Source organism: Vanellus vanellus (assembly GCF_965231255.1).
Source record: "Vanellus vanellus genome assembly, chromosome: 2".
Taxonomy (NCBI): Eukaryota; Metazoa; Chordata; class Aves; order Charadriiformes; family Charadriidae; genus Vanellus; species Vanellus vanellus.
The window spans coordinates 44749214-44776354 of record NC_138906.1 but is presented as its reverse complement, the minus strand read 5'-3'; the positions used below and the strand labels follow the sequence as shown (position 1 = coordinate 44776354).

At 39.6% G+C, this 27141-nt stretch overlaps 1 protein-coding gene across 4 annotated transcripts in view; it reads left to right on the top strand.

Moving 5' to 3' along the window:
• The window catches only part of SLC4A7 (solute carrier family 4 member 7), a 93992-nt gene that overhangs the window by 472 nt on the left and 66379 nt on the right, over window positions 1–27141 (top strand). The gene's annotated exons all lie outside the window — the stretch shown is intronic.

Genomic DNA, 27141 nt, shown 5'->3' with positions numbered 1-27141 from the left:
GCGGGGCCGGAGCCTTTGTTCCGCCGCCGGCTCCGGGCGCCGCCGCGGCGTCGATCGGCGGCTGCGTCCGCCCCGGCCCCGTGTGTCTCGTCGTCCCCCCCCCTCCCTGTCTCGCTGCCTTTGTGAGATCCCCGCGGGGCTTGTGCCGGCAGCGGTGGGCGGGCGGCGCGGCGCCCCCCCCCCCCCCCCCCCCCCACCCCCGGCCTCGCCTTTCTCTCCCTGCCCCCCGGCTCCGCTCGCTGACGAGTTCCTGGGCGAGGGAGAAGTGCGCACACATGGCAGGCAGCGAGCTTCCCCTTGTCCTCATGTTGCACGGCCGCGTAGTCGGGTCAGGTGGTGGATACGGATCGCCGGCGGGTTTCTGCCCTGGTGGGGCGGGAGTTTTGGTGGGGGGGAGAGATGGATAAAACTACGGAGCTCGGGTTCGTTTTCTTCCCTGGCCGGTGGCTAAGTAAAGCAGACATGTGTTGCCGTACTTCCTGTGCTACTGAAAAATACATGTGGTTCCACAGTTGTAATTTCCCCTCCCTTCAGATGACTCAAAGTCTGGATTTTGTTAATGAGCCTCTGAGCCCTTGCTCTGATACTCTCCTTCGAGGCGTTTTCCAGAAAGGTGTCGCACAGCGACTTGTTTTCAGTGCCTGAAGAGGAGCGATGTGTAGTCTGTGACACAAAGAGCGCTGTGATGGACAGAGAAATAACACTGAAAACGTGTGAGTTTTCATCATCTTTCCACTACTCCTCAAGGAGAGACTTGAGTCATATTTGATAAAATTGGCAATCTAATGAAGTGTTGGCTTCCTGTGGCATCAGGATGTTTAATGTGTCTTTCCTTTGTTGTAACAGGAGCGTTGATAACTTAGTGGTTCAAAGGCCCGTGAATTTTGCAAATTCCTTGGATTGCAATTTTTGTTTTCAGAAGTTAAAGTATGTGCTCACCTCTAAAGATTTTGGAGATCTGTTCTAGACTGCTTCTCCACCTTCTTGTCTCTGCCCCCATATTCCTAATTAGTGTTAGCTTGTTCAAGATAAGTTCTTGGTAAGGGCAGACTGCTTGATAGGTTCAACTCTCATGAAAACTACCTTCCCTCTCTGTAGGAGGTATCTCTTCTTAGCTGGCAGGACAATACTCCCATCTAGTAAAGAGATGTTAGGCTGTGTGGAGCAAGTTGCAAAAGCTTTGGGCTTCGAGTGTGTGGGGTTAAAGGGGAAGATGCTAATCATTACCCTCAGGTGAATCTAAATGAAAAGAGGATTACAGACTTCATGAAAGTCAAGGTGCCCTGCAGGAGTCACTTACATTCTATTGTAACAGAAAATAACTAGGGGCTTTTGGGACAAACCCGTAAGCTGCTGTACTTACTACTGTATGGACATTTTTGGTGTAGGAATTTTGAACAGAGGCGTTCAGTGGAGCGGTCCAAGTTGGTTTCCTTGCAACAGCAATGCCTAGCCAGGAGCCTAACCTTGGTGCCGAAGTGTATTCAGGAGCTAACTGCAGCTGAGACAAAACTGAAACGGTTAGAAGGGTGAGAGAGCAGAAAGATTGGTAGGCACTAGAAAAAAGGAGTTTCTAGAGAAAACACATGAAGTAAATGGCTTAAAGAAATGACGGGACATGCTGATCTTTGGGCAATTACATAGTATAGCATTGTTGGATTTGTTGGAGTCTTTGTATGCAAGAGGTATAATTTTATATACGTGAAAGCTACTTAATCCAAAACATGAGTATTTTTGACAATACAGCTTGACTTAATTTTTCTAATCTTGTGCTTCTGGTAGTACAGGCCACCTTCCTGCTAGCAGAGCTTGCTGAAACTGCTTACACATGCATAGCTTTTTCAGAAATAAACGTCTCGGTAAGGCAAAAGGACTTTGTGGAGAGTGTGAACCAAATCTGAGAATTTAAGTGCTGCGGCTTAAAAATACAGAAGCATGATCAAACAAAGAACTCACTAATACTTCCTTTTCTTCCTTCCTCCAGTGTTGGTAAATTAGGTGGTTCTGTGTTTATGTAGTATTAGATATGTAATGAGTAAGCTCTGGTGCTCCTTGCGTGGAGGAGCACCCCTGTCAGTTAGGCCCCCCCCCCCCGAATTTATTTAATCAAAAGTGTAAAACTTTTTTTTGTTAGTTGTTTTGTATTTTAGGTCTAGTCTTAACAAAAAGAATGATCAAGGGTTTAGGACTGGTATTTTGAGGAGACTGCTTTGCGGCAATGTGTACGTGAAAGTCGAAAGGGGGAGGTGAAACATGCCTGATAGAGTTATTACAACCAGAGAGCAACCAATGTTCAGAAGATCTGGGATGACTGGAAAATACAATAGGAAAAAGATATGTACTACATAAGGTATGAAAGAAACATGGATTTACGTACTGTAAGCTGTTCTGTCCCTCATGTTAGAAAAGTTGCATTATTATTGGAAAAGGTTCACTAAAGGGCAACAAGATGTGAATTAACTCCTAGATGAGAAATATTTGAACAGGCTGGGACTTGTCAGCCTGGTAGAGATGATGGGACAATGATATGGTAATGCTCTATAAAACTCCTGTGGAGAGCAGGTGAAGATGGAAGAGGAGGCACAGTCAAATCAGAGGTAGGGACTACGTTCAGAACAAAAAAAAAAAAAAGGAGGTGGTTCTTCGCTCATTGTAGGGAATTCAGAGGTATACTTGCTGTACGATGTATCCACAAGTTTTTGTGGACTTAAGGGGAGGTTGGACAAACATTGGAAAACAGATACACTGAGGTTGGTAAATGATGAGCAACAGCCTCAGGAAGTCTGAGCTAGAAATAGCTGGAGGTTGTGAGAGTCTAAGGAGGAGTTCTATGCTTGTCTTCCCTCAACAGCTACTTATGCTCATTCCTTTTTTGTTTGTTTAAGTAGGAGTGGAGCGTGTTAGTATGTTGCTTTCTATACAGTGGTGAGTTTAGGAGTTACAGTGATGGTATTAAAATACTTGGTACTGTAAACCAGTGATCTTGGTTCTAGCTTCTAGTGTTTGTCATTGTGGGTTTCTTTGCAACAGCTGTAAGTAGCATTTAAAGGAACATATATTGCAGTTCTGTCTCTAGGTACTTTGCAGGTAATATTTTCAAAATACTTTGTTATCTTAAAAAAAAAAAAGTAGATGGAAACTTTTTTCTTTAGTATTTGATACTACTTCATGTATATCATGAAATGGTCATAGCCCATGCAGTAGTGCTAAGTAATGGGTTTCTGTTTCTTTGTGTCTTCTTTTTCCTTCAATGAAACAAGTCTGGTTTTATCACTGTTCTACTATAGATGATGATAGAACTGAAAGTGGCTCTTGTTGGAGACGGGCATATTTCCAGGCTTCTCCTTCTGGCTTTCCTAATCAAGGCATTAAAGTAATGCGGTCTGCCATATCTGACTGAAGAGGGCATTAGTGTGCCTGTACTTTTTCTGAAGTGGCTATGTGGTTGGCTACCGCTTTTATTTTTTAACAGCTGTGCATGCACATTATCAGGTGGGTTTTAGACTTTCCTGTTCAACAATGGCTGTGTTTCAGTGACAGCTTTTGGGCTGTCACTTCAGGCTCTGTTTGAAGACTCTTTTAGGTACAGCCCATTTCACCAGCACACACCATTGCCTCAAATGGAGTCTGTTCATTCCTTTATACTGATGCATCTTTTCAGAGGGTAGCGTCTAGTACTCCAACTTCTCAAATCCATAACAAAACCCATGAAGGATTGTAGGAGTATAGGGTAACAGATGTCAGAACCACTTGAAATTAAAAAAAAAATACACAAATTGATGAGAATTATCCTAAGTATCAGAATCTGCGGGTAGTTACAACTTCAACAGTTTAATAATCAAAAATACAAAGTGCTTTTTCTTTTCAGGAAAAATCTTAAATATAACTTCATTTTTTGTGAATGGATTTCAGGGGAGAACCAGGTATTTGGTGGCAGCTAGAATAGAATACATGGTTTTCAAACTAAGCTTTGGTTGCAGTTACTGCATTTCAGAGAGCTTGGCAACTTTGTCTAACTGTAGTACTTAGCTGTGTGGATGGTTATTGAAACAATTTCTTTTAAAATATGCTCTAAGCCTTGATTTACCTTGGTGCTACTTTATATGTAAGTATGTAAGTAGCATCAGTACAGTAAAACAGTTCTACAAAGTAGTCTGTTCTGTATCTTTCCACATATCTTGGATTACATACTGTTTTAGAAATTAAATAGTGGAAAGTGTTCTTTTGTGTGATTATTTGTCATCTTATTTGACATGTGGCTTTTGTGACAGTAAGTCAAATAATAGGTCTCTGAAGAATATTATGCTGGTACATAGAATTTTTTTTCATATTAACATAGTAAGCTCGAACCAGCATTTTCCCTTTATGGCTGGACAAGGGTAACTGAGGGTATGTTTATACTGCATAATTGAGGACTGTGCAGGAAACTGTCCTCCCCCATGAGTTCGTGGCATCTGGCCGAACACATGCTCTCCACAAGTTACAGCAATACAGTTATACTGGTGTGGCAGTGCTCTAGCTAAATAGCCCTGATGAGAGAGAATTTTACTAGCTTGACAACCTTGCAGACTTGAGTCTGACTTTTGAGAGACAAGCTGCTTTTCTGTATTGTGCTGTTTGGATAGGGTGCATACCTTCTACAACTTGCACCATACTGTGGGCTATGAGCAATGTCTCTGATCACCTCTGTAAGCTGCTGTTCAAGTGTATCTTTTTGAGTTCTTAAAAAGTTGCCATGGCTGTCAAAAACTTGATGTGTTACTTGAACTTTAATTAGGCTTTCTTGCAGTAGTTCTATTTGCTGTCCAAAATAAACTGTAGGGTGTACTGGGTACTTGTTGCCTTGTATCCATGGGATTGATCTGCTCCTGTAGGTGACCTTTGACATGGCACCGTGATAGTTGTTAGGTTTTGAATATCCATATCCTTTATAAAAGGATATCTGTTACACAAGATCTTTGGTGGCTGTGAAGTAGTACTTAGTAAATAGAATGGCTCTATAACTAGTGATTAATAAAATACAGAGTGTAACTTGAATATACTTGAACTTAGCTAGAGAAGGTCTCAAAAGAATACTGTCATACTTTTGGTGTAGCATATTCTGGAATGATAAAGTTTAGGGACATTTCACATTTTTTTTTTGCGAAAATTAAGGTAGTTGTCTAGCTAATGTTTTGAAATAGTGATGTGAATAGTGAGATTAGAATGAGGTTTTTTGAAATAAGCAGATGGAGAAAAGCATTACAAACTACTTAACCCTGTAGATCAGTCAATGTCTGAATGTGAACATGAGACTATTGGTTCTTATACAGATGAACTTACAATATTCTTGAATATGTTTTTTTAAATTTACATTTGCACAATTAACAATGTAATATTTTTACCTACTGCTAGTTTTAAAAAAGTAAGTTTGCATTTAAAAAGTCAGTCCTAACATCTTAGAAGCTCCTTTTTGTGTTACTGAGAATAAATATCAATCATGCAAGCATCCCAAATCTACCTCGCCAACATATCTCAATGGTTATTAGAGGGCATTATCTGTGTAAGAGTCGGTGTTTGTGCTTGGCACCCTCCAAGTTCCTTGTTTCATTGGGAGTTAAATTTGCTGCGGTAGAGAGAGCATGTCGTGACAAAGGAAACGTATATTTTAACCAGTAGATGGAGCCATTTTAGTTCCATATTTACGTAAGCTTTTGAAAACTTTGTTTCTTAGTCTTTTCAGTCATTTTGTCTTTAGAGTATGACTTATAGTTATTTTATAATTTCTTTATCTACAGAGAAGAATAAACATTTTATTCTTCCAGTAACAGTGCCAGGATTATACAGCAGGAAGGCTATTCCATTTTCATAAATGTGCAAAATAGTGAATTATTTGGCTTTATGGGAATTATAGTTATCTCTGTAAATTGTCCAGTGTCACATGAATAGAGCTCTATAGCCTTTGTACACCTTGTGTTGCCTGAAGTAACACTTTGGAATATTGATCTGTGGCTTTGTATCTGACAGGATGGATGCACTTGTGACTCCTGCCCGGGAAAGGCTGTTAGCTTGAACTGAGACATTTTCCTACTCCAGTACCTTAAACTAAATTGACTCAAAGCAATGTAATGGAATGGTTGTCCTATTTGGGTATACTGGCACAAGTTGTCTTATTTCAGCAATGCTGGAGTGCTTCGTAACCTTGAAACACCCTAGGCTTATTAATTCTAGCAAGTCCCATTTTAGCAGAAGTATTTGCAATGCTATACTTGTATCATCTTGTATCCTCCTTCAGCACCCACTTTTCTAAAAGGTATATTTGTGTTTTTCTTAGTTTGACTCTTTGGCACTGAAGGTTATTTTTGCTGAACACAATGTCAATTTGAAGAGTAGGACCTTCTTCAAATCTTCATTTTGAACTCTCTCAATGTATGGTATTTTGTGGGGTATAGGTGTGTTGTCTTCTTCCCCAGATTCCTTCTGTGAGAGACTTTGAGATTGCTTGTGGCTCAGTTTTTGTTTATTTTGTATGTGTGTCTACTTATTCAATCTCATTGGAAGCTTAAATTTTCTACAAATGATATAGAATGAGTACTGATATTTTTTCATTAGAGGTGGTTTTGCTGGAACAAACTAGACTTGGCTTGGCAGTATGGCTAAGACAGTATCCTGAAATACCAAAATATTTTTAAACTTAAAAACAGACTTGAAGTTTTTTTTTTTTTTTTTAACTAAAAGAGAGTCTTCAGTAGAAGTTTTCCAGACTGGGTACCTGTTGTCATACTGTTGCCCCAGTTTAACAGAATTTCTGGAGTCTACCTCCCAACAAACTGGAGCTCTGTGTGGATGAGGTGTGTGGGCAGAGGCTGCAGAGAGGAAGGGGGATTTTCTTACAGAGCAGTGTCCCCTGTGCCCTAACCATCTGATGTATGTTGGTATTCTGCTGTTTGACCTTCTACTCGGCCCTCTGCTACTGTTCCTTCTACAGTACAGCTATACTACTGAGGATCTGTTAGCTGAAGTCCGCTTTTAGGTGAGGAGCACTGAGGACTCACATGAAAACTGAACTGTTTTTTTCAGTTGCTATCTTTTCACTGTGTGTGTGTGTGTTGAGCATGTATGTGGACAGCATGTCTTGAAAAACTGTGCTTCCCTAAAGAGTAAGGTGAAGATTCCGCCCCCCCGCCCCCCCCCCCCCCCCCCCTTATTGTTGTACTGGGCTGATTCCTCTGCATTTTCCATGACTAATGTCTACTAAATATATTCTGGCTATGTCTTGACTGGGATCTATTTTGGGATGAAGAAAAAGACAGCTAAGTGATTGTAAATACCTAGGTTATGGCAAGGGTAATGTTATCAAAGTTATTCCTTGCTAGAAAAAGCTAAGAATTTGCTTCATCGAAATGTGCCACTTCTGAACACCATAGCTGTTTCACTAGCAGAGTATACAGAAGACTAGAGAATCTCTAATCAGACTGTCTTGTTTGTATATCTTTGTTACCGAAGAACAGAAAGAGGTTAAATCAAACCTGTGTTCATAGTTGTGTTGTAATAGAAACTCATTTGGTGTCCATTTCTGAAATGTGATTGCTTCCCAGTGCAAAAGTTCTGTTGCCATGTCAAGAGATTCAGGCTGCTGTGTTCTGGATCTCAAAAGTCACGCTAAGCAAAAGCATGCGTGATTTTTTTTTTTCTTTTACACAGGGTTATAAGTGAGCTAGTGCTGCTAGCAAATCATGTTTATTGCTAACTGATCAGACTTCAAGTTCACATTTAGAAGTCCTGATTCTTCAGATTTTCTCTTACATTTGTAAGAAAAAGGTGTATAGCATACGCTAATGTGCATAACACCTTGTTGTACAAAGATCTGTTTTCTGTTTCTGTTGTGTAACTTCAGTTTTGAAGGAAAAAAAATAAAATATGTTTTCTCCCCTCCCTACTGCCCTCCACATCCATTGTTAGTTTCAACTCCAGCAGAGCTTTGGCTTATCTGACTCCACCCCTGCACAATTAGATGATGTCTGCATATTCCTCCCACCCGTGCTTCTATGGTTCATGTACTCTGTTTTGCATTTGAGGTCAGTCACAGGTTCCCTTTTCTTTCACACTGGTCCATTGTCAGGCCTGCTTGAGTTCCTGCATGCAGGAATGGTCCCTCTTGTGCTTTGAGGAGGTTGTCTTTGATCAGCCAGCTCTCACAGGCTTTTCCTTCACCCTCCGTGGTGGTCTTCCATGAGATTCTTCCATGAGATTCTACCAAGAAGATCCCTGAACAAGCTGAAATTTTGGTCTCCTGAAGGGCCATGTTGTAACTGCGTGTACTGGGTCTTGCGCTGTACACTGTACTATTTGTCTTTCTCGCTTCTCTCAGGACTTTAAACTCCACAATTTCATGGTTGCTGTGGCCAAGACTTCCATATGTCTGTCTGGTTCTTCCTTGTTTCCGAGCAACAGGTCCAGCAGAGCATCTTCACTAGTTGGCTCGTTGTCCACTTGCACCAAGGAATCATTTTCAGCACACTTGAGAAATCTCCTGGAGCGCCTGTGCTTGGCCACAGCCTACCAGCAGATACCAGTAGTTCTATACCCCAGTGTGTACCAGGGCCTGCAATTGTGAAGCTTCCTCCAGCTTTTGAATGAAGGCTTCTTCTACTTCTGCTTCTTGATAAGGGGCTCTGTAGCAGGCACCTAGCACGGCATCATCTATGTTGGACTTTTCTCTGATCCTTACCCATAAGGTCTTGACTGTCTTGTCACTCATTCCAAGCAAAGCAGTGTTTGTTGTAGTCAGCCCTTTGCATAAATTGAAACCTGTGGTCCTTAACTTTCCAGCCTGACTTTTCTCAAGAGCTTATATCCATCCGTTGTAGCACTCCAGCCATGTGAGCTGTCCCACTCTCACTGTAATTGCTGTGAGGTTATAGCTCTGCAGCTGTGCATGGACTAAGTCCTCCTGTTACTTCCCATGCTGTGTGCAAGCACTTGAGATGAGCCCCCAGACATGCCTCTTTCACAAGGGAAGTGTGAGAGCTTTCTGTCATGTGATCCCCACGTCTTTACTTCTCATGTGACAACCTTTTTCCACCATACCTGGTTTAAAGTCTTATTCACAAGCTTAATGTGCTTGGTGGCAAAGACACTGTTGCCACACTTTGTCAGATGGATCCTTTTTCCTGAAAGAGGTTCCTATGGTCATAGTAGTAAAAGCTCTGCTAATAACCACATTATTGACCCTCTGGATGTATCTACTGTGTGCTGAGCCTTTTGCTTCTCACTGGAGAGACTGACACCACTTAGGTCTCTTCACCCTTGCCCACAGTGTTCAGTAGTCACTCTTGATTTGCTCAGTAGTTACGGTTTGGAAGTGTCACTGGTGTCCATACGGATTATCAGGAAAGTGCAATAGTTTGAGGACTAGATGAGCCTCAGTCTTTCCAAAACTTTACTCAGCAAGCAGCAGGCCTCCCAGGATGTCCTGCTTATCTTCCCTGCTGTGCAGTGTGTTCATCCCCTCCTGCAGGGCTCTCACCTGGCCACTCGGCACCTCAAAGATAGCACGCCACCCTCAGATGAGGCCACTGCTATCAACAGCACCAGGGAGGAGCAGCGGGTGCTCCCTGCAGCCCAACACCTGGACAGTGACATCCTCCCTGTGCAGTTCTTGGAGCTGGGATCTCTGATGTGCAAGGGACAGTTACTTTGGCTGGAGTTGGGAGACTTCACCCTGTAACGTGTTGCACAATCTTGAACAGTGTTTCAGGGCTTTTTGTAGCTTTGTCCTGTGAACTGCTGTGGCATCTGTTAGCTGCTTCTGTTGGCTGAGCCCTGGGAGATGTGCTGTACCCATGTTTATCTTGAACTATTAACTGTCTAGTCCTGTTCACAATATAGATTTAAGGCACACATTTTTATGTGAATGTTTTGTTCTGCTTGCAATTGGTTTCTGCTAGACGCATCATGTCAATATTATTTTAACAACTCTAGTATTGTAAAATTACTTGTAATGACTGCTGTTTCTGCAAGGCAGCTATTCATTAATAATAATCATTAATGTTTTTAGTTGGCCTGTGCTGTTGCACTTGCTGGTGCTATTGCAGTGGCTGATGATGTTGGCCTCTCAGCTTGGAGGGACCAAACACAATAGATCTTCATGTTCATGTTTTGCCAGGTCATGTACCTGTAATAATACACATTTCTTTCCCTTACCTTGAAATACTTAATGAGGTATTTATTAAATGCTGTTATGTAGAGGGGAGACAATTCTGCCATATTGGAGATGCTTCAGTTGAAAAGTCTAAATTTTCTTCTCTTTGTCTGTGATATCTGTAAAAATTATTTGTTGCACGTGGAAACACTGCAGCTTCAGTCTGTGTTCTAGGAGTTACTTCCTTCATCACTGTCTTTTTTTATAGAGTGGTTTTAACTGAATAATGCTACTGGTGCTTAATAGCACAAGACAAAGCTAGAGTGTCTTTTCTAGTTGCTCCCCAGAAAGAGCACTTAAAAGAAGGAATCCTTCTGTGGGTTCTCTTACTAACTTGTGAAGTCTAAGGGCTGATTGCAAGCTCTTTAATTAGCATTCTAAACAATATGGTAGGATTATTTAGACTACTGCTAGATTTATTGCTTCTTTGTTTCTATCTTAAAAAAAGCTATTGGAAAGACTGTATTTAAACTACCGCTTGTTTTAGGCTAGTGACTTTTTGCTTATTTTTTTGTTTGGCTTGTACAGCACTTTTGTGAGGATATACCATTATGTAAACACATGCATTTCTTTAACATGTCAAACATATTTCCAGACAGACTTCATGTACGAAAAGGAAATGAGAAACTTCTTGGTGAATAGCCACAGTTGGTGTTACTGTTGGTGGTAAATTCTTTTTGTTTGTCAAATGACTGCACCCTACCAAGCCATGCATTTTAAAACTGTATATATAAAAACAAACTGATAGCATCTGATGACTATTATGACTCATTTAAGGAAGTGATAAAACCCAAGAGTAGCAGAGAGCTTTTCCTTTTTCAGCTTGATTTTTATTAACGTTGCTGCGCTTGCCTGCTGTTGAGAGAGATCAAAAAGGAAAAAAAGGAGGCAGATACTCCTTTAATTAATATTTGGTTGAATTGCAGATAGTTAGATAATGATAGGATAGAGAGACATGTTTCAGCTTATAAATTAAGTGTACAAAACCAGTTACTGGACAGTTTTAATTTTAGATTGTAAATACAAGCACATTTATTAAAGTTTTTCTAACTGTTTTTTGTAGAAATTCTTGAGTTTTGAAAACTGATGATATATGCCAATCAAAAAAGGAAGAACATCAACCAGTATGCTTGCAATTACATTTTTTTAGAAATGCAACCAAAGTTTATTATCAGCATATTTTGTAATGTACTTTGCTAGATTGAGTTTGCTTACTTTTACTGAAATACATAAATGTATATGATTCTGTGTATGGTAAGGATAAACATTCTTGGGTCTTGTTTTATACGCAGATGCTCTAGGCAGAGCTTCAGCTGAGGAAGTTCAGTTTATTGAGAAGATGTTGAGAGTATTTTTTGTTAGAGTCAATAGAATGAACCTTTATTTTTAAACTAAGTAAAATTATAGCTTCAAGCCTTCAGAACAGGGAACCCATAAAAGACTAAATATCTGATCCCCAAGAAAGAAAAATTAAATAAGCGTAGGATGCTAGCTTTTTTTTTTTATCGAACAGCTGTTCGCCAAATGATTTTGTTTGACGTGATTAAAAAACTATTTGTCAAACAAAACATTTTGTTTGACGTGATTAAATGTACTTAATTTATAGCCCATTTATAGACACAAATAAGTTCAAATTGTTTATAAATTTTGTATAGTGCAAATGTGCTTGGTAGGTAGCCTGTTGGCTTATAGTTAAGGAAGAAGATGGCCATATTCTATTGAGTGAAGACAAATAGTGTTAGTGTGAGGCTTTTAATTCTTGCGCATGAGTAAGTTGCCTTTGCTATGAAGACACAAATAAAGGACAAAATATAAACAGGGAACTGAAGCATTTGATATGCTCAAGGCCAGAGAATATACCTACTCCTTGTATTCTGTTCTTTGAATGGACAGAACCTTTTGAAAAGAGAGAAAGCAAGTAAGTTCAGTGTGCTTTTATCATTGGGCATAGGGCCGACTTACTGTAGCCCATTTGGTGTATGGGATTTTAGCTAATCCTCATACAGCAAATAACTTGCAATATACTGCTTAGTTAAATAAGGTGGCTAATTTCTCAATGTTCATTCAGTGGTTTGTTGTATGACTGGATATTTAATGTGTTTGCATTTATGGTAGCCCAGGGTGGGTGTCTAATGATTATAAACTTCTGGATCCTGGAGGCAATGTAAAGGTGAGAATTTGCATGTTAAAATAGTAGTTCTCAAACCAGGTGTACTTTCCCAAATCATATTCCATATGTTTCAATGTGTACAAGGGGTATGCACGTAACCTGCTAGTCCACACATACCAACTCTGTAGCTGTTTTTCTTTGGGGAAGAAGCGGGAGAGTAGGTCTACACTTTAAAAACTATATTGTGATTTAATGCATTCACAAACAATTAACTTCAGCTTCTTGAAGAGGCTTATTTTTCTTTGGCTGTACTTGGAAGAAACTTGTAGGGCATGATGACCACTGGTTAGATAATGAAGTTTCAAGCAGCTAAGGCTGTAGTCTTGTCTGTTCTGTAAGAGATTGCTGCAGAATACTTTGAGTTGAAATTATCATTGGTGCATATTTTGAGCAAAGTCGCACGTGTCTGCTTCCAGGTACTGGGGGAGGTCACAGCCAGAAGGTGACCTTGGTGACAGTGAAGACATCAGAGAACTGGGAAAACGTGTATTTGTTTTAAGAAGTAGCTTCTAGAGAATGGTGGCAGTATCTCCAGAGGTTTAAGTTTGTTTTAGAGGCTGCAGAGGTGTCAAGAGCTGGGGAGAGACCTGGACAATGGCAGTACAAGTGTCAGGGCTGGGAATCATAGAATCATAGAGTGGTTTGGGTTGGAAGGGACCTTGAGTTCCAACCCCCTTGCCATAGGCAGGGACACCTCCCACTAGACCAGGTTGCTCAAAGCCCCATCCAGCCTGGCCTTAAGCACCTCCAGGGATGGAGCTTCCACAACTTCTCTGGACAACCTGTTCCAGTGCCTTACCACGCTCAAAGTGAAAAATTTCTTCCTAATATCTAATCTAAATCTACCCTCTTCCAGTTTGAAGCCATTCCACCTCATCTTATGGCTACATGCCCTAGGAAAAAGTATTTCTCCAGCTCTCCTGTAGGCCCCCTTTAGGTACTGGAAGGCTGCTATAAGGTCTCCCTGGAGCCTTCTCTTCTCCAGGCTGAACAAGCCCAACTCTCTCAGCCTGTCCTCGTAGGAGAGGTGCTCCAGCCCTCTGATCATCCTCGTGGCCCTCCTCTGGACCTGTTCCAACAGGTCCATGTCCTTCTTATGTTGGGGACTCCAGAGTTGGATGCAGTACTCCGGGTGGGGTCTCACAAGAGTGGAGTAGAGGGGCAGAATCACCTCCCTCAGCTTGCTGGCCACACTTCTTTTGATGCAGCCCAGGATACGGTTTGCTTTCTTGGCTGCGATTGTACATTGCTGGCTCATGTTGAGGTTCTCATCAATCAGCACACCCAGGTCCTTCTCCTCAGGGCTGCTCTCAATCCGTTCTCTGCTGAGCCTGTATTTGTGCTTGGGATAGCCCCGACGCAGATGTAGGACCTTGCACTTGGCCTTGTTGAACTTCATGAGGTTGACTTGGGCCCACCTCTCAAGCCTGTCCGGGTCCTTCTGGATGGCATTCCTTCCCTCAAGCACGTCTACCTCACCAAACAGCTTGGTATCATTGACAGACTTGCTGAGGGTGCACTCGATCCCACTGTCTATGTCTCCGACAAAGATGTTGAACAGTACCAGTCCCAGGACCAACCCCTGAGGAACACCACTTGTCACTGGTCTCCACTTGGACATCGAGCCATTGACTGCAACTCTTTGAGTGTGACCGTCCAGCCAGTTCTTTATCCACCGAGTGTTCAATCTCTCAAATCCATGTCTCTCCATGGGAATGGTGCTGTGGAAGCTGTTAAGAGCCCAAGGGGATTGCAGCTGGGCAAGGTAATGAAACTGAGTACTTGTGCAAGTGACAGAAAGGGTATCTGTATGCATGCATGTTTCTGGAAATGTAAGTGTACAACATGCATTAGTTTCTACTTGAGAGTAAAGAATATATACCTCCAAGATGATATATTGGCTTCTGCGTTGTGACTTGCATTACTGCTATTTCTTGTCAAGCTCAGAGGATCAGTTGTGAGTTTGTGGTAATACATCCTAAGACTGTGAATAGTTTAATGTATATGGCCGCATTATGATATGAAGAACCTGTTTCTTGCTTCAATTGTCTTGTGGTATAAACAGGCTCTTGAGTGGAGAAAAAAGAAAATTTCCCTTCCTGTCTTGAGGGTTACTAAAAAAAAATACCTAAATGCCATGAATGGATACAATATACTGTACAATTTAATGAGATCTGAACAGTGGCTCTATTATTGGTGAATGAATTGTTCCTGTGTATGTGTGTATTTATCTTTAAGATGTACTAAATTTGACTGGAAGACGGTACGTATTGTTACAGAACAGTAAAGAATGGACATGATCTTAATTTTGAGAACCGGTCTCCTGTAGAAATGTATATCAATAATAATCAAAAATAATTTTGTGTTGCACAAGTCTAATATTTCACTAACAGATCATTAATAAACATATTTTAAGTCAGCTAGTATTCCTGGAGTATAGGACAGAAACAAGGAAAATAAACTGGGAACTGCTTTCAACATCCTCTTGCTTATATAGCAATCTTTGAGATAAGATAACAATGAAGACAGTGGCTTGCTGTGAGGAGTGATATGAGGCAAAGGGGAGCTTGGTGGTGTCCTTCTGTAGGCTCTGTGGCCAAAGTAGTTCTCAAGAATTCCATGAGAAATTCATGTGCAACAGCAAGCAACAGAGGTGAGTTTTAGGTATGCCTTAACAAGGCTGCTGTTCTCCACTTCTGCTTTTATTTTGGTTTCCGACTTTGCCGTTAAGTATCCTATGCTTTTCTTTGTTAGGAGGAGCTTTGCCTGACTTTTATCCTTAACCTCATCCGTTGACAGATGGCCTCAAAGGAATGGGATTGTCACTGACTGCTCTGTTCTGTGTGAGCAGTGAGTCTGTATTCCTGTGATGTGGAAGGATTCCCATGGGACGTCTCCTGTATGAAAATGTGTTTTGTGACTGAAAAATTAGTGTGCTTTCTCTGTATACCTACAAAGATTGACAGTAACTTGTACTGCAGCATTAGAGAGAAATTTCTCTTGGTGGCTCTAGACAAGTGCCCCTCTGTTGGAGTGAGAAAGAGAGCATTTGCAACCCTACAATACTTCTGTGTTTCATATACTGCTTCATATATAACTAAACACTAAGTTCCTTCCAAGTGGTATAATGTCACCTTTCCTCATGTTACTGTGTTAGTATCTCTCAACTTTGGCGTGAAGTGTGTTCCTTGTTCATTTTGATGAATGAGATTTTAAAGTGTGGCTTCTCTTTAATAACTAGATAGAGACCCACAAAAGCTTTCCAGTGTGTTAATTCTAGGCAGACAGTAATGAAAACTGAACTGTAAATGATGTCCTGGCTGTTACTAATTGTTTTTGAAGTTTGGTTCTCCCTGCCTTGTGTTATTTGTATTACTGATGAAAGTACTTGTTTTCTTGGGACCAAATGGGTTTACATCTTTGTTAAAAGTACCAGAAATTGAAGAACTTATAAAAATAATCCTGTTTTCCATTTGATGTACATGATCATGCTTTGAGACAGTCATCAGCAGTGATGTCCTGATTTTGTGTCACTAGTGTGGACAAAAGTTTCAAAATAAGTCATATGCTTTGTGTTATATCTGATAGATCAATAATCCTGTAGCAATCCAAGTCATAGAACATCCAAACCCAAAAAATCTTTGTTGGACGTGAAGCAAAAAGAGTTTAAATGAGCTCTGTAGCTCTTGGTGCACTTGATCGTGTAACTCTTCATAGATGAGAAAGCTGGTCTTTGTTAAGCGTCCTCTGCTGATTATGTAAGTTAACGTGTTTAAACTTACTTGCAGCAAGCAGTTTGACAGAAGTCTTATTAATGGGAATAATGGTTTATATCGAAGTTGTCTGAGATTAGATGTTATGAAACAGAGCCGTAATTACTTACTTTGAATAAATGGATGTGGTCCTTTCATGGTATCCTAAGACCCCACTTGAGCAACAAGCAAGTCTTCTTTTCATCATAGAAAGTGCCACCCAGCATACAGCTACAGCACAATAGAGGAGTCTAGGATTGAGTACAGGGCAATTTGTCTTCCCTTGCAGCTGAGGGCTGTGAGGTATCTGGTTTTAAATACTTGTGCCTTTGTTTTTTTTTGTGTGTGTGTCAGTTTGTTACTGTAATAGACAGAGCCTATAATTCAAGGCCTGCTCACAATGTGTTTGTGAAGAGGTCCCTGATTGACAAGGGGGTATAGTGCGGGGGAGTTCTGTTCATGGCTTCTTAGATCATGTGTTAGTATTATCCTGTTATGAATGGTAGCTCCTTCAGTGGCTTCCTAATTTAGAATAGAATTTTCCTCTGTGGTTTCATAAATTTCCAATAACAGCAACTTGAGCAGAGGGTTTTTGTGTGTTGTGCCTTTATTGCCTTTTTTTTTTTTTTCCATAAAATCTTGGTGAAGAGAATAGTGTTTGAAAAATTGTATTTGAGTCGATGCTTCAGAATTAATGTTAAATGTTAAGGATGTTCCACTTCAGTAGTGGAGACAATGTGTCTCCAGTAGAATCATAGAAATCAGAGTCATTTAGGTTGCAAAAGACCTTTACAATCATCAAGTCCAACCATTAATGTTTGTGCTTTCTATTAATATGCATTGACAGTTGGATTGATAACGTTAGTAAAAAAAACTTGAGTCAAGATAGTTTGCAACACCTAGAAAATACATGAATAGTTATTGAAAGTTATGTGTGTTTGATTAAGATATCTGATTGCAGAAATTTGTTTGCTGTTGCTATAGTAACACATCCCCAGGGCTGTAAGCTGTAGTTGTTTCTATTTTTTATGTTACAGTAAAAGCAAGTCTTGGATTATGTGTAGATGGCTTCTCTATGGATTTGGTACTATCAGAAAGATATACTTAGTCTGGAGGCTTGGTTTCTAAATTGTTAGGAACGTCATGCAATAGTGTTGGGGTGGTGTGTGTTTTTTTTTTTTTTCTTTATTTCCTTTAGCTGATTTTTATAGAAAATTCATTTGGGTGCCAGATACAGTTGCCATTGTCTAGATCAACTCTTGCATTTTTTCCAGCATTTAAAAGTTCCCTACTAAGATGTGAAAGCCTGAATTACAAACATTAAGATAAAGTTCATGTAGCCATTGGGTACATCATATTTGATTCATATTGCTGGAAGGTCTTTTGCTTAGGTCTCCAGTCTGGATGATGTATTTTGTGTATTTTTCTTAATGTTTGGTTCCCTGTGTATTTGACTTAGTATTTTAGCTTTCTGTCTGTTAATGGGATCAGTTATGTTTGTAAGGACATCTTAAAGCTATTGACTCTGTTTTCAAGTTCAGGCAGAAAATGCAGGAGGAGAGTTTGTATCTTGGAGTGTGACTTGATATATTGAAGGCAGCTTTAGAGTTCCTAGGGCTGGTCAAAATTGCCATGGTTGTATCTCAGGGAGCATGGGTCTGGTGTAAGCTTACTCTGCAAGTTCAAATTTGCCTTACCAGAAAATCATGGCAGTAGAATTTTTATGGGTAAACTTTATGCAAGGCTAGATAATTGTTTGTCTGCCAGAAGTCAATGTGAAAGCCAGAAGCCTGTCTAAATTCCTTGTTGTTCATGCTCTCATTTCACTTAAAATCAGTCTTTCTTTGAACTTGTATTTGTGCTACTGGTTGGCAGTGTACAGATTAAGCTGCGTGGAACTGTGGTCTAACTTTGGCTCTATTAGGAAGACAGGTAACTTGTGGTGTTGCTGTTTCCAAAATGATTAAAAATGCCTCTGTATTGTTTGAGTAACCTTTTCACAGAACACCCTTTTTAGTAGTCATTGGCTGGTTAGAACTCCCATGCAAACTCAAATGTTAATGTCCTCTAAAGCAGAGAATTCTAAGTGTTTGTTAAACAAATCAAGAATATCTAATTTGCCTGCTGTGTGTGGATGCATTCAACCTTTTTACTAAATAGACCCTCAAGTCATAAGTTTACAGTAAGAGTGCTACCACATTAGTTTTTCCTCTTCAAAAGAGAAATGCGTGCATCTTTCTTTGAAGTACTGTGTTGTAGATTGTCTTTTACGTGGTTATTCATAAAAGGAAAAATTATAATAAAGTACAAAAAAAATACCTTTCAGTGGTTGTTCTTGAGACAAAGGATGCAGTAGTTGCAAAAGAGGTAGTTTTTCTTTTTTGATGAATTGTTAGATCTGTCAGATTTTTTTCCCCTTGCATTTTGCCAATTGAACTTTCCTGTAAAATACATACTGTGTACAATGGTATGCATGAATCTGTTGTGTCAGAATCAGCACTTTACTTTTAAACTGACTTCGCCCAGAGCCTCCTAGTCAGGCACAGGAAAAACATCACATTTCTTGGTACATGAGAAAATCAGCTGCTTTCTCTCTTTACACAGAAATGATAGGAGCTCAACTGTATACCTTTAAATGATATTAGGCAAGGCAAACGAGAAATAGAAATGGATCCCCTTTTAAATGTCCCTTCAGTGATCCTTCCAAAGGATCTTATGCTGGTTCCTAGAAGCTTAAAGTTCTGACAGTTTTTTGTCTGGCAACATCTTCCCTTATAAAGGTTATTTCAGACTTTTAAGATACTCTGTTTTCCTCCTGTGATTCTAAAGCACAACAGAAGAAATGTTGTCAAGAAAACACATGTCTTAAGATACAGCTTCATGCAAAGGCTGAGCTGGACCAATTAGTTCCTGATATCTGAAAGGGAGGTGTTATTCTCCCTTTGTCCTGTCTCCTTTCCCATAAGCTGATTCAACTTGTGAAGTTAGCAAAAAAAAAACAAACCAAACCAAAAAAAAAAGACAACCACCAAAAACTCAAAAAACAACCCAATGAACCAAAACAAAACTTGTCAGGGTTAGTTTTCTGAAATGAATGTTAAATGAGTTACATGTTTACTCTGTGATCAGGAAAGCATCAGATCTAATGTAAGGAAAGGATGGTGTTATGTTTATTCAAAATACTGTGAGGAGAAGTTGTCATCTGACTGGTATTCATGATAAATGTAGATTTCAGATGTTTTGAAGTTATTCAGCGTAACTTGGGAGATGTGATCTGTGGAATGTATTTTGTATTAAAATAATCTGCAGACAATAACACCCGAATCTTGTATGTTACACCACTTGGAAGGTTAAAAATTTATGATGAAATCCTGCCCTCATTCAAATTGCAGCAGTCATGAGTGGGCTCGGATTTTCACTGCTGTTCTGCCTGCCTTGTTTTTAAGATGAAGTGGTGTGGCCCAGTGGAGTGTTGATACTCCTGCTGTATCAGTCCTGCTACCGATGTTGGCAACATTGCCTTACCTTTCCGTTATAGTTTGCTGAGCTTTGATTTGTAGGTAGTAATTTTTGTTCACTGTAAGAGTAAACGTGTTGTCAGTAAAGATACTTGATTTGACTGGGATGCAATTATATGAATAGAGGAAAATTCGAGAGACAGGAAAAGTTGAAGGTGAAGAAATTAAGTCTTGAATTCATGTGAATTGGTGAGATTCATGATCTTTCACTTTTCTATGAAGAGAAGGATATTTAGGTGAATAATAATTCAAAAATTACAGCATTCATTGAAAGAGTAATTTTTTTATTTATTAACTGCTGATGTTTGGTGTTCTTGTCAAGGAACTGTTCTGTGTTGGGTGTAGCTTGGTTTGGTTGTATTTGTAGAGTCTGTCCTAACTAGATAATTTGACTTTTTTTTTTCCTCTTCCTTTTTTCCCCCTTTTTTTTTTCCTTTTTCTTTTGCTTTTCTCTTTTCCTCCTGAGGATCTGCTGTCAGGGGAAGGCTTTCATATGCCTGTACTCCAAATAATGTCAGTACCAAACATAAAATTATCTGCCCCGTATTGTGCTGCTTTATATCCGGACTCATTAGCTGTTCACTTTTATACCATCTATTATTCTGGGACATGAATGTTTAATATTTGTACAAGTGATTGTAGAGCATTTAAACATGTGGCCTTAATAGTGTTGAAACAGCCTTGGTTTATAGTTCTTGTGAACTTGCACAGTGATCCAAGACTTCTTTAGGATAAAGAAAAATTAGAATATCTCTCAAAAATGCTGCCAAAACGCCTGGAGATGAATTTATGTAAAAGCAAGAGATGATGGGTACGTTGTAGTTGTAAAGTGAGTGGCTTTGAATTTAGAAAGTATCTTTATTCTTTTGCCAAAAAAAAAAACCAAACCCAAACCCCTAACCACTAAAAGAACCCCCAACAAATCAAATCATGCAACTCCCCCCTAGCCTAGCTCAATGCCATTTGCATGGTGACCACATGCTCATACATGTTGAAGTGAAATTCTTGGTAGTGTTCTGTTTGAACATGGTGAATTTCTTCCATCTATCTCTACTGAGGGATGTTTTTGAGTCCAGGAATAAGTAAAGTACTCTAAAATTTTACATACATCTTTTGTTTTTCTCCTTCAGTGTATTCAAATAAGGACTGCAGGGTGATTAATGAAGGAGTGTGTACAATAGAGTACATAGTAATCTTACTGATGATGATTCAGATTACAGATTTCAGTGGTATCCGCTCTAGAGAATAAAGATGCAGTTCTCAGAATAATGTGTAATTCTGTAATGTCAGGAGGGCTCAGACTAGTGACCTGTCTCATGCTCGCTTTCAACATCCTGGTGGCTTGTGACAGCTGTCCTGCAATGCACCGAGAAACCCAAGAGTCCACTACTGGGGCAATACACCAGAGAGTATCTTCACAGAATACATCTATTCCCCCCCCCCCCCCCCCTCCTTTCCCCCTTTTCTTTTTTTGGAAACACTTGGTTCAGTGTGTACATGCTGATACAAACTGAAGTGTGCTGTGCAGATGACCTCTTGGGAACTAGCTGTTATGTGGAAATTGTATTCTGGAAAATACTTGTAAGCAGTCAAAGTCTTGGTTTTTATGGATAGTTTTAATTCATTAAATTATGAGCCACTGCCTATGAAGGTTTCTGTGTTCCCTTGCTAAGGGAATAATGTCTTTTTAGAGGAATAGCTTACATTTAATTTGTGTTCAATAGCAAATTTGTAGGAAGCTCTTCTTAATAAGAGTTAGTAGGTTCCCATTTAAGAAGGAGCTGAAGAAAACCATCTGTAGTGGTATTTGACATACTAACATTAGACAGTGTGTCATGGAACTTGCTCCTGCATCATCTTAATCCCCTAGCACCTTGCCTCTCCCTCTGACTCCTCCATGACCTGGGCCACCACCCCCCCCGCCCCCCCAATCCAAAATAAAGCCTCATTTAGAAGTATTTTCTTATTGTCTCATTGATAAGTATTTATTGTTTTTTTTATATTCTTTTCTAAAGAGAGGTGCTTTGAGTTTGATAGATTCTATCCTTTCAGATACATGAAGAAAGGTGACAGTGAACTGGGTTGGGTTTTTTTTGGGCTGCAATCTTAGAAAAGATTGTAATTTTCTTTTTGTATAATTTGTTCATATAAGGAAGGGTTGAGTTTGGATTATAAACGTACCCCACTCCCGAAACAGGATTTTAAAGTACCAACAAAAACCTCATACCAGATCTACCAATTTTCAGGGCTAGCTGTGTGGGTATGTCAGTATGGGCTCTTTGCAAGCAAACGAGTGCTCAGTTACCTTTTGCTCTTACCTGGCTAGGTCGGATAGCGCTGGGCTTGAGCTCATGAGGCAAAATCCTGCTGAGAGCACAATCCTGCCCACCGCAGCTACTTTAAATAAAAACACGCTCATGTCCTGCCACCGTGGAATGGCAGATTAGGCACAGCTCTGCCTGCTGGAGACTCTGCAGACCCCGCAATAAGGCAGTTTACTGCCACTTCATGATAGACTGGGACCATAATTGCGTACTCTTAAAAAGAGCAAAATTTGGAGGATAGGAAAGAAGAGCCTGAGGTTGTAGTAATACATGCAGCTTGCTGATGTGTTAACTCCAGTGTTGCTGTAAGATGTGATAGGAGATATTTTCAGATTGATCCAGAAACTAGTCATAACAAGTGACACGAAAATTACTCTTCTAATCCATTGTAAATGTTTCTGCATTCCACCCCATGGTTAACACAGGTTTTGGAATGGGTCCAACTTAGTTAATTTTGAGGCAATTTTTAATGGAAGCCTGTACTGCTTACAAGGAAATCATGGACTGTGTATCACTTGTGAAAAGATTAAAACTTTTGCAAAGACCTAAGAGCTCAGATGAAATCTTTCTTTTTTATCTGGAGAAAAGATAAATATTTTTTGGACTCTTGTCTTTCCAAAAGAGTGCTTTTATAGCTGGAAATAAGCTCAAATTAAGTGGAACTTGAAGGGGCATAAAAGTGAAAATTAAGAAGGAAAGATTAATGGAAAAAGTCTATATTTCACGATGACTACTTAAGTTTCTTTTTGTTTTTAAAAAAATAAAGCCCTCATACACTTCATAAAGATTCTTTTGCAGCATCAGGCATACAGTTGAAATATTGCTGCAGCACAAATAGTTTTGCCCCGAGTTCTCACATTGTTGTCACAGAACATGTTCAAGGATGTGATAATTTTGAATATATTTGCCTACAGTTTGGTTTAGAATACTTTTGTAGTTAACCATGTTGAGGCAGTTGCAGTTTGAAGTTGCTGTGTTGTTCTCCATCTCATGCGACTCCCTGGTATTTATTCTTAGGTAAGAGCAGACATTTATCCACAAAGTGTTTTGGAGTGGGACTTAAAAGACAAAACCTTCCATCTGTTTGAAAACAAACAAACAAACAAACCAACAAACAACTTGTTTATTTTAGAATGTTGGATTTTTCAGCTTGGCTCTACTTGCATGTGTTCTTTCCTATTTTTTTTTTTTTAAGGAATAAGGCTTCTGACTGTTTTTATTTTTTGTTCCAAGACTGAATGCCTATTAAATAGGAATTCATTGACTACAGACAAGAAAGAGATTTCAATAAACTGCTTCAGAGAGGTTTTTATTTTTTGAAAGTTTCCCAACCATGTAAGTATTCTTTCCAAAACTTAGAAAAATTAAAAAAAAAAAAATCAAAGGTGTGATTCCCAGCCCCCTCCTCCCCCCCCCCCCCTTACTCTATCCCAAAGGAGTAGATAGCCTCTTTCCCTTTCACACCACACCCCCCCAAACAAACCAACTTTTGTACTTTTAGAAACTGAAGTACTTCTAGTATGGTTTTATGCTAAGGAAGACTGTATTAAAGTGCAGGAGAGCACCAGAACACAATTCAGCATAGCTGTTTCAGTATTCATCTGAGTAGCCGAAGAACTGTATGAATCTGTTCTCTGCATTAGGAAAAGAATAGGTTTGGTTTAGGATGCTCAGTTGAGTTAGGGTATCTGATATTTTTGTTTAACACTGTTCCTGTATGAATCATTCATAGTCGTGTACATATAGTAACAGAGAGGCCTTCCAATAGCTTGGAAGTGAAAAGATTCACACACATGTTAGAGTGAACGTCTATTTACAGAGTGGAAACAAACTACTTTTAAACTCTCTTGTCAGCACTATCTGAGAATACTTGTATTAGTCTATGGTTAGAGAATTTTCTGGACTGAGAAAGGCAGTGAGGGGAACTAACTGATTGTGGTCTTCTGAACTGCTAGGTGATAAAATGCCATCTTCACAGTTACACAGTGTGTCTCTTTGGCTGGTAGTATTTGCCCCAAGTTTATGAACAGTGTGTTATTTGTTTTGTTTAGTCCAAGTTCTTAGTGTGTTTGTTGGTTGGGGTGGCACCAGTCCAGCTTCATTACTAGAGTTCTTGTCATCCAAGAAATAGGAATGAAAGAAGAAAAAAAGAACAAGGAAGGCAATGGCATGTCATGAAGGTTAAGTTACGGATAATGCCTTAAAGAGCCAGTTTTCCTACATGTTACATGATGGGACAAGGAGATTAAGGTATGTCAGCAATGAAGAGGGGAGGAGTGAAATGAAGCTATGAATTTGATCTGCTAGAGTGGAGGTTGCGTTTTTCTGTGGTTGACTTAAGCAAGGAAATAGCTACTCATACCATACCTGAAACAGAGGGGCCAACTTACTCTGGAAGGACACATTAAATTAATTGCAGCAAGCGGCATGGCTTTTTTAATTCTTCAACAGGGGAAAAAAAACCACAACAACTAGGATTTTTTAGTAAGCCCTGGTTTATTTTGCTGAACAAGAATATATGGCTTATGTAAAAAAAACTGTTTTGGAATGAGTATTCAGTGAAAGTTCAATAATACAGCTATAAACACACTTAGCAGATGTTTGACTTTTGGGTTGTTCTGTTCTGGGACCTGAGGTACAAATGTGCTTTCATTTTGTAGTGCTAATGAAGTCTTGGATCAGAGCGAAAATATATAACCTTGGAGCTGTTCTTAGCTGCTGTTGATGCAGAAAACGTTAAGTCTCGAACTCTGCTTCAGTTCCTTTTTTGGTATTCTCTGAGCTGGAATTGAAGGCATGCCGTCTTGCCCATTTTGCTCTTGTGCGACCCTGCAGTAGCTGTAATCAGCGGCCTGGGAGATGAGAGGCTGGCGAGGGAGCGATTGGCTGCAGGGCTGTGGAGCAGTTTCCCGGAGTACATCTGTGTCAAGCAGAGCGAGCTAAAGCAGTCATGTATGCGCAGTCTCTGATCTCTTGGGAGGTTCATTACAGGGTCTCGTACAAGGGCATTCTCTGTTTCTGCACATCAACATGGAAGGCGCTCGTCCAGGGAGGAAAATGCAACCTGTATGTAACTAGCCAGCTGTATAACTTAATAATGGTTTGAATGTGCTTTGATGTAAGCAATGTTTAGCAGCTGTGTCTGAGGATGGTGTGCTACCTTAGACTCGCTAGTTGTGGAAGAAATTTTTGAAAGATCTGGTGTTAGAAGTAATACTTGAAGTAGAGATTTCTGTATGAGGGAAGATATTTTCTGTGTAGTTAGAATTGCTTAATCATAGTAACTGGCTTAATTCAGAAGGGAAATGTGCTTTTACAATCCCAAGAGTATACTACCAGATTTTGAGAGTGGTTGAGTGTGTTTTTTTGTTTCTTTCTTTTTGTTTCTTTCTTTTTTTTTTTTTTTTTTTTTTTTTTGCATTAATTTGAGTCAGCTTTTCCTTTGAATATTTCTGTGCAAGTATAGCAGGGAAGTTTCTGGTCAAGAATCTTGAAGTAGCCTATGGATCGTGCCTTTTGACCAAAAAACCCTCAAAACCTGAAGACAAAAAAAACCCCAACCCTTAGTGAGCTGTGTAACTGAGGGAAAATGTCCATGGAATTAACATTTTTTTCTTCAGACTTCAGTGGCATAGCTGCAAAACTCAGTGTTTTTGGGATTTCTGCGATGAAGCAGTGAACTCTTAAGTATTAGTGTTAATAAGCTATTGCTTAGCTTTTGCATGGGTAGTCTTTATCACTGCCATTTAACTGCAATGCAGTGTGTAACAGAGACTGGGATGGAATTTTCCCAAGCCTTAAAGCTTTAAAGACCCCTGAACTGTGTTACGTTTTATAAGACTACCACTAAATTGTCTATTTCTTTGTGTGAACATAAGTAAGTTTCATTTAGACATGTTAAAATGCATTAGATTGCAGTGGTCTTGTTTGTTAGGGTCTCTGCAGTACAGTGATCGATTTTTGATTTTCATTGTGGTGCTACCTTCAGCTCTGGACACAGAACTCTTACCAGGCATGAGTATGTCTAGAAGACTAGGAAAAGATCTGAGGTGACTAGTTATAAAGATTCTACTACTACTGCTTTTTCTAACTGTAATTTGAGAAATTGAAGTGAATGGAGCTATAGATTTTTTTGAATGAAATTTAGTGCTGTGAGGCAGTGATAAAATGCAACTTTATAAAATGACTACTATAACATTAGATATGCAACTTGATATCTTGGATTGGATTGGTCACATTATTTGCTAACTTTATGCATGGTTGTGAATTTTCTGGCTTGCAGAACACTTGGGTTGAATTCAAACAGGCTTCTAATTTTAGTCAAATGTTCTCTTGCATTTTAGTCATGCCACAATATTAATCAAGCAATCCCTTTTTCTTATGTTTGTTTTAACCCTTTTTTTAATTGACAAATTGCTGCAGTGTGCTGTATTTGATAGCCAGTCACTACTGTGAGCCAGTCTCTTGTCAGTGTTCATGCTTCCTTTTCTTTCTGACTTTTTCTCCCATTTTAATTTTGTGTTCTGATTAACACAAGCACATTGTGTTTGCTGTTCAAAGACTAGTGTCTGATTTGTCTGGGACATGGCTTGTCTTGCAAGTTGTGGTGGTGGGCATGACAGTGGCCAGAGCGATGCCTGCTAGAACCACTGACATAACATGTTTAGAATTGCCTTTTTCCAAAAGTGTAATGGGGTTTTATTTATTGTTGTGTGGTGGATTTGGTTGTGTTTTGTGTTGTGTTTGTTTTTTAAGTAGCACACATACATGTCTCTCTTCACTGTCCTCCACATATATTTTTGGAAAAGTAAAAATAAAATGCAACTTCTGGAGAGTCTTACTGAAGTCTGTTGGACATACTTGTCCAAACTGAAGGTTTGTATAGCTCCTGGTGTGTTGTTTTTTTTTTTTTTTTTCTTTCTCTTTTTTAAATCTTCTAGAAGCAGATTGGTCAGCTGTATATAGTAGGGTAAGCTGAGCAGTTAATTAGAGGATTAATAGGCTAGAAAAACTTTTCTAAGTATTCCTAACCTCTTGTTACAGCTATGGTCTTACTGAAGTCTAAGCTTCAAACCTTCCTGTGAGGCTCTTGAGTATTGCTTTGATTAGGAGGGATCCTCATTTTCATGTGAGGTTAGTTGTGTACAATAGTATTTGTATAACCACAGATAAAATTCAGAAGAAAAAAGCAGGG